The following is an 18,825-nucleotide window of genomic DNA, read 5'->3' as shown; positions in this document are numbered from 1 at the left end:
AAAGCCGACTGGTCTTGCTAGAATACTGCTTAGAACACGAACCCTCCGGTAACAAGCGCCGAAATCGGCTCTAAAGTTCAGGGAAGAATTTGGCGGTTCTATAATTTCGCTCTTCGTCATAGCAGTTGGATGAAATAACAGTGCTTCTAAGCCAAAGAATTACTTTCGACCCTGCGAAATCCGCGGGCCACAAATTCCAGTTTGCTCCCAAACTATCAACCTAGCCTAGAATCTATCCGAACTTTGAGTCGACTATCCAACGAATTGCTCAATGAAAGAAGTAGGATAGATACTTAGCGTCGGTACCTTATAAAAGTCGACAGCAGTGTGAAGATTCCAAAAAATTACTGGAAAGAATGGCAAAACCTACCAGCAGGCTCAATTCAGGCGACCCTCCGCAGTGGCTCAGAAGCCCCTGGACGATTCTTCCCCACACTTATTTTTAATTAGAAGGACCTCGCTGTCAGCATAGGATTGGACTATTTCTTTGTGACAACCAATTTTGTTCATTTAACTTATGTGGAATTTTAAGGGTAAAGAAACCTTTTTTCTGCTGATTCTATGCTGTTTTTGCGATACAAGAAAATGCAGCAAAGAAATCAATAATCTATTTGCGACATAGATAAGGTTAGACCTTAAATTTGGAACAATAGGACATGGTAGATTGGTTTTCTTGGCCGACAAGTCGGATGAAGACGCTTTGTGAGCGAACAATTTTTCTGCGTTGTTGCTTTTCTGTTACTATTCTAGAAAAGTAAATTTAATTTTCTTTCAATACGACATTCCCTATATCTGCTACTTCCCTATGTATATATATGTTTTTTGTTTGATATATGGGTACGTATGAGTCTGAACTTCAAAGGAACAAATCCACGACCTATTAGCCGTCGCGCTCGAATTTACCACCTGTCTAAGATATTGCCGCCCGCGTACCAAACGAAATACAACTGCTATGACGATTTGAATGAAATATCTCAACATAAATCCCTCAAATATCGGTTAAAAATGAGCAAATTTAACTAAGTACAGTGACTTTTGCCTAACAAAGGCTAGGTCAGTTTTCTGGTGACCCTTAGTTATGTATCATGTAGACAAATTTTGTGGCGCTCGAAGATCGCCTCAGGTACTGAGGTGCCATCACTCAGGCTTCTAGTCGAACAGGCAAAGCAGACAAAGCTAACAGTCGGACCGGCCAGCCACGACTTCTACTGATAACATCTGGATTACGTACAAATCAGTGTATATTTGCATAAACATATAGATATATGAGTATACTTGAATTGACATGAGCCCAGATTGCGGTAACATTGTCGTATCCAAGGTTCGGTCCTGCTGCTTATAACAATCATAATCACAAAGACTGTGCCTCTACTAGAGGTACAATTTTGGCGTATTGGCCGAAGCGAATCGTGGATATCAGATAGAAGTAAGCCGACAGAAAACACATAATTTTAGGGCGGATTAAGGGCTGTATGTACACATTAGAACGATCCTGGTTGTCCTTATGATCTAAATCATCCTTAGACAGAATTCGTAAATGATTATGTATAATAACTTTAATTGCAATCAGTTAATAATCAACATTATTTAGCCATCTTTTTTCTACCTCAATCGTTAAGTAACGCTTTTGCTTTTCAATAGGATAGAAACACCTTCACCTTTGCCACGTTCAGACGAAATATTATCAAACGACATCAGTGTTTCGCCTGGCTACATCTCTATGGATAGTAGATACGGATGCCCCGCCAACGAAATGGTTACAGTTTTGCCCCGTAAAGCAGCAAAGGCAGACATCGTAGTCTGCCTGTGCTGGGGAAGATAGAAAGATCGAAAAGCGTGTGATTGCTAGCTTACTTTTCTTGGACACATGTAATTCTCTAGTATTTTTCTGAAGGGTATTCTCAGTCAGAAAAAACGCCACTCGCGCTGTACTCCTTTTATGTTTTCACCGTTCTATTACCGAAAAATTTGGTTGCATTCGTTCGACCTCAAGTTGGTTATATAAATGAGCATATTTAGCAAAAGCGGATCTGCGAATAAAACGAGGATCACCGAAGTTAATTATTTTTTTTACTTTAAACTTCTATTTATACCAGTAATGGTCATGGGCCTCGGGCCTATTATATAGATGCAATAAAATTAGCCAACCTTTACGGGCAGATTGCCGCGCTATTATGGATGATAATCACTATAGATAGCTGACATCTTAGTTCTGCACCACTCATAGTGTTTAGCCTAGTTTTATTGCTATAGTTAAACATTTGTGCTTGAAACGGCTGGCGGTCCCCCCAACATGAACCCACGGAACGAGCTGTAAATCTACCACTACTACTATCTACTGTAAACCTCCGTAAAAGGCTTCGGCTCATCAAGTGTTCCGTAGATTAACACGTTAGTAATAAACCATTGCAAGAAGCAGCACGATAAATTGTAGATACCTTTTTCAAATGTCGGACATATATCGTGTATCTAATATAAAGAGCAGCTGGAGTATAGATAGCAAAATAAAAATCTAATTGAAAACGAAAATAATGCCTATTTGTTAGTCTGTTTATGAGACGGACAGCATTTCAAGTTGCGCCAGACGATTTGTCTTCAGCAGTCTAGATTCACTATCCAAAAAACGTATCGACATGATTTGGCACCTTCTTGTATTGTTTATGTCCGATAGTTTTGCAAACATGAGAGATCTTTCGTACTCTGCGATCCACATTCAACCGATGAACAAGTGATCTGCTACGTACTTGGATGAGTCGCGGCACATAGTCCCATATTACGGAGAAACTTTGCCTGATATGAAGGATCAGTGCTATATAGCAGCTTACACTCAAACCGTATTAGGTGCTGAAGGTAATTAGTGCCATGTCTAATGGTGTTAGTACGGAAAGTTTGACAAGACCGGCCCGGGTCACGATGCTCGGTCCCTGTAGTAATGGCTCCCAAATCTCCAATTTACGAGATGTAAATCATAGAAGGAGAACAAAATTTAACTATTGCTTTGTTGTATTCTTTCCGTCAGAAGGCTAAGCTACGATACTCTGCAGCAGATTGCCACTAGTGTGTCCTGCTTACCACTTCTATGAACGTTATCTTGTTCGTTTAATCATTATATATAATCGCTACTATTATTACTGCATAAAGAAAGGAATTTACTAGCACGTATGATCGGCATTTGGCTAAATTGAATTATCGAGTGTGCTGTCCTATTGAGAATAACTAGAATATTACGAGTAAATGCGTAAATCCATGTAGCGCGCTGGATGACCAGTATGCCATGATGATAATCCGTTGTCTCTGGAAACGGAGGCCTGGCGAGGAAGCAATGCCCAGATGCGCTCTGATTTGTATTCTAACTTCGCAACTGTAAAAGTCACTTATGATTCGGAATCTTTGAATTCTGCTTTAGTTCTCTAAGCAAATCAATCCAGAATGAACTCTCAGAGAAGCTGATCGTGTTGAAATGTTCGCAGTACAGTAAAGGCAGGAGGCACGAGATGCTGACGAGGCGTACGTATATTGGTGTTTTCCAATATACGGTTTTTCCATCGATAACATTTGTCTCATGGCACGCAAACGTTGGGCTATTTTAGGTTTCTTGGTTCAGTTTCTGGAGTTCCTACAAGAAGCGTTTAGGGGCAGGCGTTTAGGGGCAGATATCTACAAACATGTTATTTTGATATTCATTTCGTCTATTTAGGCTTCGCTAGACCTTTACATGAGCCTTTTCGTAGCAACAATAAATGGGAATAATCACAGATAGGCACGCAATGGGATACAGAAATCACCACATATATATGCATAATTAGCTGAGAACTTAGAATCCAGCATGAAAATTAAAACAAAAAAGCCTCTCTTCCCATTTTTACTTTTCGACATGAACGGTCAGGTTGAGAAGCCGGCGGCCAACCAGCGCCATCGGTGGATAAACTTCCTAGAAATAGGGACAACTTATCGAGTAAGTCACAACAAATGTCTGGCCATTTTAAACAAATTGTCGGCACGGCAGCACCACTGCGACGGTTATTAGCGGCGGAGGAATATTTTGTTAAAGTACTACCTCAACGTGAAGGCAAAAGCAACTCGGCAGCTCACTGGTAGAAGTGCAGGGCACTTAACCTCACGAGCAGTGCAATCCGTTCTCCAATAAAGCTAACAGGATCCCACTGCGCAGGCCGTAACATTTTTCTGCTCACACATTACAGGACAGAGAGGAACAAGGCAGAGAGAAGGCCAACGAGGCCGAGAAGGGTACATTTGGAGAGGGTGTCTGATAGAAAGGGCCAAACCGAAGGTTATGGCTGTAAAGTTTCCTCTAAGCGCCGCTGTATCCGTAGTATTGAGTTCCTTGGCGCAAAGAGGAGGCCGCGTTGAGCCAGGCACAAGTCCGATCTTACTGCAAAATTTTCACACACATACGGGAGTGTTTGAATCAAGTGTACAGGCAAATTTGATGGCGTTTAAAAAAAGCAGACATAGTCGACAGCTAAGTAAAATTTATTTCATGTTATGGTAGATCTGCTTGCGGGGCATTGGACGTAAGACTAGCCAACGTCTATAACCTATATGCAGGAAAGCACTGGTATGAGGCGATAGCAGCTTTTGAAGGGAAGCTTGCAATCCTGAAGAACCACTGCGAAATGTAAACGAATAGGAAATCTCATAATAAGGCTAACTATTAAGTTTGTAGGGAGAGAGCGAATGGCTTATAAAGAAATGATGAAAACACTATTTAATTAAACAGTAATTTTCGTCTTGATTTTCGACTAACGGTTAAGCCCGTTGGCTTCGTCAACTTCTCAAGCAGAAATTCCGTACAAGCTATTTTAACCTTACATTCTTGTTCAATTAGGAATCTGCCAACATGCGTCCCCGAAACGTAAGCGTCATTGTCGACTTTGCGGTTGTTTTTCACGCGATTTGCGTCTACGCATTCCCCTGATGCTTTGCTGTGCAGACACAGAATGAACGTCCTATCTTGGCCCATTAGGCCTCGTGAGCAGCAGTAATAGTTAAGGGACCAGATCGTCAGCTCATTGCTATTTCTCTTTACCTTTATGTGCACATATGTATATTTGCAATTTGCAAAAGAATGCAGACGTTAGACCAAAATCTGATGGCTGCTTTCTGCTTGTTTCTCCATTATCCTCATGAAATCTTAATGGATCCATGAGGCATGAGCCTAGAACTCGTTTGCTACTTCCCACTATCTTCAACCCAAGTGTTCACCGCCTTGGTATTTCCAGCTATGCATCGCATTATGGAGTCTAGCACGGGAAAGGGATTTTGGCCCAAGGTAGTAAGCTTCCACTGCGAATCCTAACGCATCTAAAAATTCAAAATAGTATTGTAATTTTTTAGTCTAAGCTTCATTTAATGTTCTGTTTGACTGGTCTTTCAGGTCAGCCACAAGAAAAACTATTAACGTTTAGAAGAGGGCTAAGCCAGTAGTACAGTATCGTATTGCAGCATGCGTCATTGGTCACGCTTTCTACGGGCCTTACGTAGGACCAGATTGCATGTGAATATAGGACAAACTGAATAACCTGAGTTAAATCGAGGTACAGATGCTACAGTTGGACCAGGGCTTAACGAAACTACGTAAGTTATGCTAACCTTACCGGCATGCTAATCTTACTGACTCAAAGGCCACTTCGCAGAAGATATTAATACATTAATATATTCTTACTGAACATCCTTGTTTGTGTTGGAGAATATAATACATTATCTTCTCCAACGAATTCGGAACAGGCAAGCATCCCAAGAGGCCTTTTTACTGGACCTTCTGATGTCTCCTTTCCCCTAATATTACGGTATCCTTCAACCTGTCTGAGAAATTGGAAAAAAGAATACTAACACCTGACCGTAACCTAGGTTAAAATTAAAACAATAAATTATTAAATAAAAAGGTCATCAACGCAATCAGCTTTAAGATTTTGCGGCCTATCGTTCCGGCCGTTTGAACTGTTCAGTACATTTAAATTATCTGTGTAAAAGTTTTTAACTTTTATTTACTACATTGAAATATTTTGTCTCTTCGACAATTACCCTGTACTTTTTTATGCACCACACGTATAATTAATAGTAGTACTAGTAGTAGTAGGTATAGCACCAGCTATATTAAGCCATTAACCCGCTTATCTTCATGCACTTCTCGCCACGTCGTTCACTGTCCTATGTAAACAAGCAACATTTTTTTTTTTGCTACTGGACCTTTTTTTATTCCGCATTAAGAGCCGCTTTAAGCAGTAATTTCTAAAAACTGCCAAGGATTCTGGCCATTTCAAAGTGCGATGACGACTTCCTATAGGATCTTGTATATCGGAGAAGGTCACGGTTGACGTTACGCCGTTGACATAGAAATGGTCACTTGTATCTTTTTGCAAGAGCTAATCATAAAAAAAATGGGAAAAACATTATTACGTAAGGCCTAAGTATGAAAAGAAGGAACTATCCACTCCAACTATACGCTGCTACTAGGGCACGCAGCAGAAATGGACATTCGAAATATCTCAGTGATGGCCGGACACAATTTCTTTTGCTTGGCAACATATATATTATATATTATATATATATATATATATATATATATATATAGCAGCGGTATAAGTAAGTGTAGAATAGGAAACAGTTCTAAACTTGCATCACGTACTTCCACCTAAATTGTATATGAAAGGATTTATGTAACCAATTGCATGTATTTGCTTTCTTATCTGTCTTCGAAAGCCAACCTGTTTTATTAAGAACTCCAAATTGATGTTAGCCTTTTCGCTATATACGAAGGGGAGAATGGGGTGAGATGAGCTGAAATTTTGTTGAAAACCTCTAGTATTACCTTAAGGGATAAAAAATGAATCAGTATATTCGTCAAAGGCCCTGCTATTTCGTGGTCGAAATGGACTGCGTTGATTTTTGAGGGAGTACTAACTGAAGACGCCTATGTCATTAGCTAGCTAGAGCTGAAGGTAGATCGAAGAAATTAAAAAAATGTTTCCCTTCTGAAAAAGGGCTATAATTATGATAATATATAATAATAATAATAATAAATAACTGATACTTGATAGTCGTCTATTGCCAAATCAGGCAGATAAAATTTCATGGTTCAGTTTGGATGTGGATATGCTGCCTTGGGACAGGCAAATCTGTGGTAGAAAAACCAAATGGTTCTTTCGCCGCTATTTATAGTTCAACGAAGTGCGAGTGGAACACTTCGCTGTTTCATATAGGCCCATTTATTGAATTTAGGAAACAAAAAACTAGTAAAGCCAATTGCACTAAATTTTGGCCCGTACGCATCTGGAATGCTTTTGAATATTATTAAAGTTTAAAATCAACGTTTTTCTTTCTGGGAAAAAGCATATATATATATATATATACATACACATATACCATACAACAGCGCTTGACTAAGCCAATGAAATCAGGCGCAATAGTCATAACATTGAAAGCACAACGACTCAATTTAGATTCGAAACGCATAGAAAAAAAAGGACCCAGCATTCTCGAGAAAGAGCACTGCGGTAAAATGTACGACCTCTACTTATTTTAGAAAATGTTTAGACCTAACTCGGCGGCCTAATCTCTAACCTTGGAAACTGGTACTGCATTCGTTGTGTCCACTATTAACAATAAAAACAACAATAAACTGTACTATTAACACTAAACTAATAACGTATGGAGATATATTTGCCATAGGCAAATATGATCTGGATGAATTTATAAGTTCATCATCTAAATTCGACCTTGCAATCGATATCACATATTGTGGGTTTATATGTAAGCATGCACAGCATTCCTATAACAGCAAAGTGTCGATACAGAAAAACATATTTAGTCACGGCCAGAATTAAATAACCCACAACTCAACGGTCAAACCTCGATTGGTTTCAATCATCGTTTTCGTTATTTGTACTCGACGGCAAGTTTGGACCTTATACACGCTCAGATGTTACTGACAAATTTCCCCTTTAAAACAAGTATTAAATTCATCTTCTGAGAACGGAAGAAAGTGTTCCGGTATCTACATTTAGTGAACCCATATGCTGGGCTATAATGCAGCATGTAGGCCAACACTTCTGGGGTACACGTCCAGCGTCAGCTTGGTCTTCAACACGTGACCTCGACTAATGGCTGTTACTTTTGTGTTGAAGATTAACAATAAAATTCTTTATGTGCACCAAAACGAATTTAAACCTCAGGTGAAAGGAAGCCAGTTAATTAGTGCGCTGTCATTTCACAATATCGTCGCAACTACAAACTCAGACAGCCTATTGATATTCGAGGTTTCAAATCGCGCGCGTAAGCCTTACAGGCGTATCACCCGCCATGTTTTTTTATATGAGAGTGTCATAATCGGAGCGCTACTGGTATTATTCGCTGGTATCATTATGGGCTAGAACCCGAAACCTTTCCGGGTTGCAAAGAGAAAGGCATCTTGCTTGTCTAGCTGTTTTGCTGGGCTGTTATCACGTTATGGTAGACGGGTGAGTGGCAGTAGCATGTTAAGGCGCTAAAGCGAGAATTCTCCGTATGTCAGGTCATATTCGGAGGGAAGATTTACCGTCTGTCAGCACGGAATTGTCGTATGGATCTAGGTAACGTTTTAATAGAAAGAACGCTGCTTGGAACAAGGACAGACAAAGGCAAGCTATGCAAGGCACTATGGTGTATTGTCTGTGTGGAGCAACCTTAAATGCCGATTCTTTCTTTTTTTGTCTAGAGTGTTCGAGTCATTCAGAGCATCGTAAAGTATTAACACACGGCCCCGAGTTTTGATTTGCCAAAAATCAGACAAGATATCGATTAGAATTAAGTGTCTTTTTCTGAACGGGAAGACATACACTGCTATTATTTTAAACAATGTAGTAGGTATAACTCACTAGATAACCATCGAAGTTTGAAGAGCCATGCTTCATTGAAAGCCCACGACAACTTGGCAGATTATCCAGGTCAATAGCCGTAGATAGGAAAGCTAAATGTTTTACATTTTTCTGAACTAGGTCTTCTTAAGGCTGTTGTAGGTCATTGTATTCGCTTACCTGAAACAAATGCAATTCTCAGGTCGAAATGCACAGCAACGGTGCCAGTATTATATATATACTACCTCGATAGATTTCCTCGTTATTCAAACGACGCAACGAGTGTCGGAACGTGTCTGTTTTTTTTTCCAGTGCATCGTGTCTCATTAGATTGTTGGAATGAGTTTATCAAAAGTCTACTATTTCGTTTGACTTGTTTTAATACAGAACGTGGCAAAGTGTTCAAGTCCCTAGCGGCCCTTACTAGCCACATGGTTCCCCAATTCGAATCATGGTAATATGTGCGTTTACTAAGGAGCTGTATTAATGCCGCTGCCATCTCCCGCTATTTATGTAGTGCAGTACCTTAGAAAACTTCTTACTAGCAAAAATTGTTAAGCGTTTTTAAAACAAACAAAAACAGCGAAACTGAAAATCTATAGCAGGTGAATTATAACCATAGCAACATATGAGTAGTTATTACTATAAATAGCTATAATTCTAATAGATCCAGCGCACTATACGTATACTCCACTCTAATCATTTCGAATTAGGTAACGTTCGCCTGACCACTACAGAAATACTCGAATAGGCTGCCACTTTTCTCCACGACATATGATAAAATTAAAACTAAGTGACTCCATTTATGGTACCCACCTGCACGTACTTTCTTTATAGAAAACCTACTTTAACCGTGAGGAGCTTTCATTTAAATAAAAAGCCGCCAACGCCGTGGTGGGGATCCCGGCATTGGCACACCGCCAATCCCACCCCGTATTACAGACATGTATTCACTGATGCCTTGTGAGACCAACAGTAACAGTGTTGGTCGCAGGCAGCTTTGTTCAAATAGGCAAGCTAATTCGTGTGTCTATCTGTGATCTTTCATTCGCAAGGGCAATTCCAAAATATCAAGTTATTTGCAGTTTTAATGGAAGTTTCTTTTTTTCTTTTCGATTTATTTTTAAGTTAACGGAAATCTCAGAGTTCAACTGGGAGCCAAGAAAATCAACCCTGTCTCAATAGCCTGGAACTTACCGGCTGCAAAAAATACGTTATTTCATGGGTTTATCTCAACATACCGCACGTGCTATTTAGTATATATTCTGCATATACGTTTCTGCAGTGCAGCTGTGTCTCATAATCGAAATATTTTACCTAACTAAATCAACTGATCGTGTTCACAGAAATTAGACCATGTCTATTGCGGTATTTAACTTAATAATTTGCCACCCTACTAAAGCTATATAAAGATAAAGCTATTATCAATATACCACTCAGAATTGTCACATATAATAACAACTATAGATTGAATACAGTACCATCGTCTAAATGTATCAACAGTAAAATTTTCTTATATAAGAAAAAAAAATCAGAAAAAGTAAAATTACCACATATAAGTGCACTGACTATATATATCATCAACGGAATTGCTTCATACAGGCCTTTTTAGTACAGAACAACGCGTATCCAAGCTTGGTTTCGAACCTACGTATACCACATACAGAGGTGTTCTCATGTCCAGTAGGTACACGTTCCCGCCGCACCACGAAGACAATACTATGCTAAATATGAGGTAGGCTCAATGTAGCCTCCGGATCGTTTCTCCCAATTGTATCAGAAAATTATTAGTCCAATGCCTGAGTCTACAGCACAAAATCAGCTTAATTGATGATTTGGTGTATATTTCCGAACTGTTTAGTTCTAATTATGTGTAATGGCTATTTTCCATTGAACCATCTTCGTTTCACTGACGTCCCGGCTTTAAAAGGAAGCACTGGTTCCTACCATATCTTCTGTGCGACGCAATCGTTACGTTCACTGTCCTTATGCACGTTTCTCCACGCTCTCAACTTCGTACTTGCATTAATCTGTAAGTCACTGGTTTTTTCTTGCATAAAGTATCAACACAACAATAATAACATGCCAGGGTGATAAAGGAAAGCCTGGCAGAAGTGAGGAAAATGAAGGGAAGCTAAATAATGCTTTCAAAACTTCTTCGTCTGTGTAAATGTGTTTTATACAATGATGAGCATGGGATGATGCCGAAACAGCGGTGCCTTCCTAGCGCGACTCTGGCAGGCTCGCTTGCTGCAAAAAGGGGCCTAGTAACAAAATCTCGAAAATATCTGAAGCCGTCCAATTTCCGACAGATTTTCGCCATTTAGGTGTAATCTTAGCCAGATTTCCTGCTATTATAGTTGATGCAGCGCTAGAACTGCTAATAGCCTATTAAAAATGATCATATAATATAAAAGTCGGAATAATAGAAAAATTCACAAAATTTTACGTAAGGTGCATATAGAGTACGCGCGAAGGAGAAAACATTCATAATCCATGCCCTAAAAAGGCAACTTTTTAATCAAATCATACTTAGATATACGAAAGAGCTTATTCTACTCGTATCAAATTATCCTCATCATTATAAACGCCCGGCAACTTATATAGAGAAGGGCGCAGTGACTTGGCAGTTTCACACAAGTTATCATTACCAGAACGCCGTACTCGTTACAGACGGCTACCGGCGACAAGCCGGCTAATCTCAGCAGCAACAGTAGACTGGATTATTTCCACGCATTCGTTTTTTGGCTATTCTGCCCTGAACACTGTTGTGTTTTCTAGAAGCAGATCTTGACGTTGATCCCTGAAATAAGTCGTTTTATGCTCAAAACCAATACAAGTACCTGGGACAAAAAGTTGCACCCGGTAACACCTGGACCCCACTGGCTGAACTAAAGCAAAGGTATACATTCGTTAAGGACCCTTTCGGGCACTGCTGAAGAATTGGAGCACAAAAATGATAAAACTAGATGAGGTAAAGGAGGACACCTTAACGTTATCTGCAAGGCAACGTTATCTTTTGCGATTCACTCCGGCAAACAGAGAGATACGTCTTACGGACAGATTTTTCTCCCTGAGAAAAGGATTTTGGCTGTCGAAACAAGAGCAGCAGCAGCAGCGAAAACAAGCACTAAAATCCACATGCCACGTGTAGGCGGAGGCAATTTCGCTATGTAGATACACCTGCCCGCCGCTATTGTTGATTTTACACCTATGGCGGTTGGAGCGGCGATTACGGAGGCGGCAAGAAAACGTATTCCCTTTGTAGTAGCTCACAGTGCTAAGTTATGTAATAGCAGGCTTATACTATTATTGCGCAAATATTGTGAAATAGGTAATAGCAAACATATTGAAAGCGTGAAGTGGGTTATATCGTCTCGCCGGACAAGCGTTAGTTCCCGCGCTAACTTTCCTAGTAGGTAATGTGGTAATGTTTGGGTGGTACAGTTAACTCGCTTATAGCTGAAAAAATGCTCTTACATGTACTGCAATCCGTGTTAGGTCATGCTATGTTACAGATCCGTAGAGTTTTCCAAGGGGAGCTAACTAAAACTATTCTGAATGCATTTATATACTGCGAGTGTATTTGGGTCGATTTGTACATGGCAGTTAGTGAGTGTTTTAGGATGTGCCACGGTTAACAGACGTGGTTAGGCTGACTAGCGATGGCTTCGGGTAATGGCCTAAGCGGTAACGAGGCTGGCATTACAAGTCATTTTATCAGAAGACGCCTATTTGAGCTTTTCCGTTCGTGCAAGAAGTTTTTCAGAGGTTTCTTTCACAAAAAAGTGTCTACCTATACAGCAAGGATGATGACTATGACCTAAGATATGGAATAATTGCAAAGGCCTAGTTAGGGAAGGAAACATGGCCGCATACACAAACAATTCTGGAGGTGTTCGTGGAGATTACAATTATTGAGTACTAGTTGTATGATGTGCCTAAGGAATCGGTTTAGATTCTTATATCTAAATAATAAATATAAATAATAAAGAGTAGATAAGCATAAGAGATGTGACAGCTCGTATACATGTTTAGAGGCCTGAAAAGTTGATACAAGTGTCGCACGAATGGAAAAACGAAGAGCCCACAATACTCGTCGTTGTTACTACACCACAGCTATAAGTTTAGGGCACGGTATTGATCCCTTCGCTCGCAAAATTAACTTGGGAACTTTCAAGGGATTAGTTACGAAATTCTTACTGAGACATAATGCATTTCGTTAACACGCTAGCACGGATGAAGGAATCTATTATCATTATTACTTATCATTATTATTACTGGGTACGTATCATCGTAGCTGAGTACATCACGTTTGTTCCTACTGGGTTCCGCTTCCGTTCGGGCAATTTGGTGAAAGCGCCTACTTGTCTCGGTTCCATTGAGGCATACTGCCGCCGAATACATAGGGCTTGGCTACGCTCCAGGGTCACGCTTCGATGACAAAATAACGAAACGGAACACGGTAAGTGGCCAGCTCTGAGGCGTGCGCCCGTGGCTGTTACATGCATACTGGCACTTGCATTGTTCGACGCATTAACGACAGTTGACAGCAAAAGATGCCATAAGCCTTAGACAAGGATTGCAGGTCCTCCTAGCGGCGATAGTAGACATGATATGTCACTATTAGATGCCACAATGCGAACGCCATGCAGTTGAACCTCGAACGAATAAAGTATATTTGTGACCTTCTAGAAGGCTTCATTTTCACCAAAGTTTTCATTAAGTGGAACGACTAGCGAAGCCCCTTAAACGAGTGCTTGGAATAGTTACAATTGTCGACGTTATAGACTGGTCTGGCAGTAAACTTTTCCGTGTTTATAGAAACGCTAGGTAGTATTACAAAATTCAAGGGTAAAGAGGCTGTAAGAGATCATAGAAAATCTTATCTTGACAGAGAGCTGCCTCAATAGCAAAGTTGTTATGTCAAAATATTTAAATAGAACAATTTAAATATATGAATAGGCCTATCTGTACTGCATCTATGCCCTCGAGAACTGCTTATTATTTACAGTAAACGTGTTCGCCGAAAGAAAAGAACAATCATAAGATACTAGCTAAGAATAACATTTTTATATTCAATAGGGAGTTTGTCTGGCGTCCGCCAGACTAACCGGAATTGGCTTGCTGAAGAAACCTTTTTGTGGTGTTTTAAAGAATCTATTTATGCAAGTAATGTGTTTCGTATAAGACGGGGCTATCGGGACTTATCATTAATGTTTTATAATTGGCATATTTCATGTACATCGGGTGTATTGTGCCTAATTCAATGCAACACTAACATGCACAGCGCTAGTACAAATAGCTGAGAGCATCTCAATAATAAATCAATGCAATTTGTTACTCCACACTTCTCTGTGAAGATGTAGTAGAAAAAGAAGAAATGAAGCTCGAAGTTTTTCGCTCTCAAACGAAAAACAAAACAGCGATGCTCAAGGGTGTTCGGGCTATGAAAGCTAAGGCTGAAGTGGCCTTCGGCGGAGATAGCTCTACTCATTTTTATTATAAGAATAACTAACAAAATCCTGGATATGAAATATAGGCTTGTCATATTTCTAAATAAAAGACTTGACTGTTTTTTGCTCCGCACAGACATTTTGAACAGTGGAATAATTCCCATGTACACGTTATGCTATATCCATTTATGCTAACTGGGCCTGTCATTGTGGTGGTACCGAATTTGCGTACGATATATATGGACGCGTGGGGAGTCTAGGTTTGAAGTCTAGCTTAGGCACGTGGCAAAAGCCGAAACATGCATCAGGACTGACTATTGATCTCAGCCTTACACTTTGACTCACCTGGCTTTTTTTTTTCGCTGACAGATGAAGGAGCCGAACAATCCTAATCTAGAGGCCATTGCCGACAGCGGTTATAACAGACGACGTCCATTTTCTTAGAGAAGTAATGAAATATTTGCATGTCCGCTATGACGAATAGTCCGCCAAATTTAGATGCTGAGTTGTCGAAGCCTTAACCGTTTGTATCAGCTAGATGACTTAAACGTAACACATCTCAGATTCTATGAATTGCGTTTTGGTATCATTTGTAGTAAACAAAGGTTTTTGAAATGCCTTTATTCCGACTTACTTACGCTCTGAACATTCTACGCTATACATTACTTTAGGTGAAAAAGGAATGGACACTACTTAACTCCATAAATAAAATTGTGTTGTTTATAGTCAAGATGCTATATTGGAAGAAATGACCCGGACAGTGATTCTGTCATTTTCGTTCTTGAAATTTCAACACGAAAGACACTTCTTGTAGTAGGCCGCCAACTACGAAAAAAGTGGGGGGAATAAGATCATTGTGAAGGCTAAAGAAGACCAAACATGAGTAGCTATGATATCACTGACGAACCTAATACCAATCACCAACATGTTGACACCATTTGAAAAAATTGGCTACAAAAAAAAACTCGATGTTTGCGTGCCTCTAAGAAAAAATCATTTACTCGATCATATCGCCATTTGAAACACTCTACAGAAACGCACCAACATCCAACTATTTCTAAAGCAGTTGCTGGGTAAATAAAAAAAAAATGTACTCTACAAAGCCCAAACAAGGTTCTGTGCCAAAGAAAGCGATGCTACGTATTAGCCGAGCTGGGGAAAATCGTGTATTATCAAATGCAGTCGGCTGACGCTTAGAAAAACGATCGATTCGCAGTTTTACTAACGACAAGTTTACAACACGTTAGTGAAAAAATTGACTAAAACTAGTGAACAGAGGAGGCGCCACCTGTCACCATAATCATGTTGTATTACATATGTACTTAGCTACCCGAGAAAAAGACAGAACTTAGACGGGAAATGTTACCGCATCAGGCATATAGAACGGCTTTTGAATTATTCGACTAACATCTGTTTCAGTCTCCACAGAACCCCCTCAGGGGTATCAATTTAGTAATACCGCTTCAATATGTACATATGTGCATGTGTGTGGTTGGCTTTGTCGGACACAATAATACATTGCGCGCAAAATTTGAATACTAGATACCGTCACGACTGACATAAAAGGCAGATTGTGAGGAACGGTCTTGTGTATTATAAGCAAAACACGGATGTGATTTTCAAACGCAGACTCTTGCAATCTATATTACAAAGACAAGATGCAAACGAAGAATTAGTAAATACACTGCTTGACACACGCTATAGATAGTCAATATATTTTATGAGGACAAATCAAATACAACTTCACTTCGCAAATAACAATTTCGAGAAAGACGTTACTTCGTGTTCATTTCAAAATAACACAGAAAGCTATTCTAACAGAACAATATACCATCGTGTAACACCAAGCCAACTAAAACTCCACAGATTCATACTTAGGACATCACCTGACACACGGCACCTTCAAAAGTCACCATCAGCATTTGAACAGGTTTTAGAGGGTTGTATTCCGATTTTGACCGCCTGACGCTGGCTTCTAGCCTTTAATTAGGTGAGGTATAGCGTTAAACTTGAATTGCTACTATGGGTATCAGTTTGCCGGCGACGGCTGTATTTGCGTAGCAGGGATTATTCTTCCCTGAGCTTTAGATCCGCCTTTGCATTAGACACAAAGCCCAGCTAAGCTTCTTGCAAAGTAGCCGATCCATCCTTACGGAACCGTAAACGCTCACCTGCCAGCTTCGTTAGCTTGAACTCAACTTAATTTCGGGCCGCATTTGAGTGACCTGTTTTAGACCGCTCAGACTTTGCGCATAGCTCAGGACGCGGCGTGGACACTGACTTTTCTGAGCGAGGACTCGTGCACGTACTTACAAAACGGTAGCAGCCGGGGCAGAATAAAAGTACCGTGTCCAAGCTTCTTCTGTTTCTGCCGCCTGTCTTCGCCCAACTCCTATCTCCGACCTAACTAGCGTCCTAACGAACAAAACGCTTAGTAACAAAAGGTTAACACATGTTGAACACATTAGTAATTGTTAGGTGGAGCAATGTCGTTTGGTCGCGTACTGTTGTCGTCGAATACGGTGAAACGCTCGAAAAGAAACCGGAAGAAGAGCAATCAGAGGAAAGGCAGAACTAGCAGAGGGCGAGCCGAATGCGGGAAAAACCGAGGGCATGTGCAAGGGCTAGCTAGGAGATCAGAACTCATGCGGTAAACACCAAGGACGGACAAAAAGGCTTGGAATGTTATCGCCTCAGAAAAGCATGTTAAGAAATAGAGCGTCCTATAGAGATACACATATGGGAAAGTTGCCCATTGCAGCCCATCACGGCGAATCCTGGAAAACCGACTGTCGCCGACGCTGCTCCCAGACAGAGTTTCCGTCTCTGTCGCTTAGAAAGGGGGCGGAATAAAAAACGAGTGGTGTAAAGGGCTTTGAAGCAGCCTGAAGCAAGGCAGAGTAAAATAGCCGCCTACTCAATGCTGTATACTACTAGCTAAAGTACAGAGAGATAGCGCCCGGTCTGGTCTGCGATTTCAACACGGTTAGCACTGCTAACTGTTCTGCTACTCAAAGAGGCCTTCTACCAGAGTCAGTACTCCTAAAATAGATTCCTAAATAGTCCCAAGTAAAATGAAAGTACTTTCTCTATTCTGCTTGGCTAGGTGGGTGGCTTGTTTCTTGAATCGCGTTGATCTACATAGTTCGGCGAAGAACGTTGTTCTTAGTGGAAGCGAACTAACTGCAGCGGCCACAATTGAGCGCTAGCCATTCACACCCATCCACAAAACCCCAGTATACTCTCAGTATACTTAGATTAGAGTACGAAATAGTACCAAATACTAGCTAGTTAGCCTTGAGTGGCTGCTATCAACATCGCAGAAAGCAGCTGATTTGAGCATGGACGCAACTAAAAAGTTTGACACCAAGGCACAGCATATATGGCAAAAACAAAGGCTATGGGGTGAAGGTGGGGCTATGGGGCAAAACTAAAAGATATAGAAGACGATAAAAAGCAATGGAAAATGTTAGCCACCTACAGCCTTTTTTATTGAGTCTATTTATTTATTTGTTTTGAATTGTCTACAAACAAAGGACACAAAACGAGAACGAAAGAATGAGTTGAAGGTAGAACTGCCGCGGGAAAAAGCCTCTCTACTGCCGACAATGCCCTTAGAATGTCAATGATGCTCCAACAGGACACGGCTGGGTGTACACTGTACGCTGTGACTATTGTAGGTATCGGAAAATGAGCTGAATCTAGCTGAAGCTAAGCGAAACGAGTTGCGCAAAGAAAACGCTGCTACGCTACATCAGGGACGACGACTAGAGTTCCGTATGAACGTGTCGCTTTTCTATATATATATATACATATATATGTATATATATATAAGGTTTTTCAGTAAGTTATCATTAATCATTATTAAGCCAAGACCGAAGTAAATATTCTTAGTATCTTAAGGCAATATAATTAAGCTAAGTATGCACTGTCTTCATCAATGGCTTTCTGCTTTTTTTCTGGTAATACCATCTTGCAAAACAATTCGTATGGCAGCTAACATTTAGCTTTTTTTGTAGCCAACTTTCTTCAAATAGTTGTAAACTTTTTGGAGGTCGTTGACGATATGATGGCTACTGACATGTTGGTCTGGCTTAACTTTCGTAGTAATTTCGCCAACTTTTTTCGTAACTGGTCGACCGGCAAGAGGAGCATCTTTCGCATAGAAATTTCTAGAACGAAAGTGACAGAACGATCGTTGGGCCGTTTCTTCCGATAACACATCTTGATCATAAACATAAAGTACATATTTTTTATGGACCCGAGTAGCACTTGTGCTTTTATTGTAATAAAATTGTTTTTTTTTTCTCTTAGAACTTAGGCTTATCTCCAAGGCTGTCTATTTTAGGTCTAAATAAAAGTACTCTAACGATTCCAGCACGTCTACTACTACTACCAAATTTCAGCTATCAAATGGCATTTACGTATACCCGACACGATTTATATTTGCCTGAGATATGTGAGTTTGAGGGCATCTAGCTAGAAGAACAGTGAATACCGCTTCGATAGTTATA

General features: G+C 40.2%; 2 long non-coding RNA genes across 2 annotated transcripts in view; both read right to left on the bottom strand.

Moving 5' to 3' along the window:
- LOC147755789 (uncharacterized) overlaps positions 1-18,825 on the bottom strand; it is a 136,544-nt gene that overhangs the window by 80,243 nt on the left and 37,476 nt on the right. The window lies entirely within an intron of this gene.
- LOC147755790 (uncharacterized) lies at positions 4,509-9,092 on the bottom strand. The gene is made up of 3 exons (XR_015326334.1): positions 8,877-9,092; positions 4,834-5,325; positions 4,509-4,630 (listed from the first exon to the last, which is right to left on the bottom strand). It is a non-coding gene; the product is annotated as an uncharacterized LOC147755790 (long non-coding RNA).

Source organism: Varroa destructor, unplaced genomic scaffold (assembly GCF_002443255.2).
Source record: "Varroa destructor unplaced genomic scaffold, Vdes_3.0 BEIS01000004.1, whole genome shotgun sequence".
In the NCBI taxonomy this organism is placed as follows: domain Eukaryota; kingdom Metazoa; phylum Arthropoda; class Arachnida; order Mesostigmata; family Varroidae; genus Varroa; species Varroa destructor.
This window is presented reverse-complemented; position numbering and strand designations above follow the sequence as displayed.